At 45.3% G+C, this 772-nt stretch overlaps 1 long non-coding RNA gene across 1 annotated transcript; it reads left to right on the top strand.

Moving 5' to 3' along the window:
* The first annotated feature begins 80 nt into the window (after window positions 1–80).
* LOC109508208 (uncharacterized) lies at window positions 81–688 on the top strand. Its single transcript, XR_002166610.1, has 2 exons — window positions 81–339; window positions 499–688. It is a non-coding gene; the product is annotated as an uncharacterized LOC109508208 (long non-coding RNA).
* Window positions 689–772: the final 84 nt, after the last annotated feature.

Here is a 772-nt window from a genome sequence, read left to right as displayed (position 1 = left end):
CCTCCGCCACCCCCACATGGCCCCTTTGGAATATTACTTTGAAATTCAAACTCCACACCTCCCACGGCCATACTGACCTATGATTTGAGACACATAATTGCCCGACTTGTTCTCAAGGTACGAGGTCGCATCGGAGAGTCCAAACACAAGCATGACGTGCATGAACCAAAGGTCGATATTTGGTGTTACTACCCCGAGGTTGAAATCTCCTTTTTGTTTTGTTCTCCACTTAGGGTATTTCAATTCCTTTGAAGGTTTCGCCCGCCGCCATGTCCTCTCAGCAACTATCAACGAGCCCGCCGTTGAACTCTGGAGGATCACCAACCACTGGGGCAAAAGGTCCAACTATGTGCTATGACGTGCTATGAATTTGTTGAAATGAAATGACATTTTCTCTTGCTGTCGTACTATTAGGATGGGATCGTGAGCCAGCTGCTGTGTGTCAGCGGTGTCCTGTGTTATAATGTTAACGCTTTTTTTTTTTCCCCTTCCAATTAGAGTCCCTGATGCCTCCGGCATGCAAATACAGAGATCGCTCCCCTTCGCCCATACGAGGCTTCAACATCCCCAGCCCCATGCCCACGCGCAGGAACAGGACCTGCTCAGCGTGAGAGTGCACACACACACATCATTTGCTTGGTTTATAGTAAGACCTGACTGATCGTTTTTCTTTAATTGTTTTTTTTTTTGTAGAATATTCAGATTCACACTGTTCTACAATACTTTGTCCTTAAGTATGTTTAACTTACCCAATATTTTTGGTGACATTTTT

This window comes from Hippocampus comes, unplaced genomic scaffold, assembly GCF_001891065.2.
Source record: "Hippocampus comes isolate QL1 unplaced genomic scaffold, H_comes_QL1_v1.1 scaffold3079, whole genome shotgun sequence".
In the NCBI taxonomy this organism is placed as follows: Eukaryota; Metazoa; Chordata; class Actinopteri; order Syngnathiformes; family Syngnathidae; genus Hippocampus; species Hippocampus comes.
This window is presented reverse-complemented; position numbering and strand designations above follow the sequence as displayed.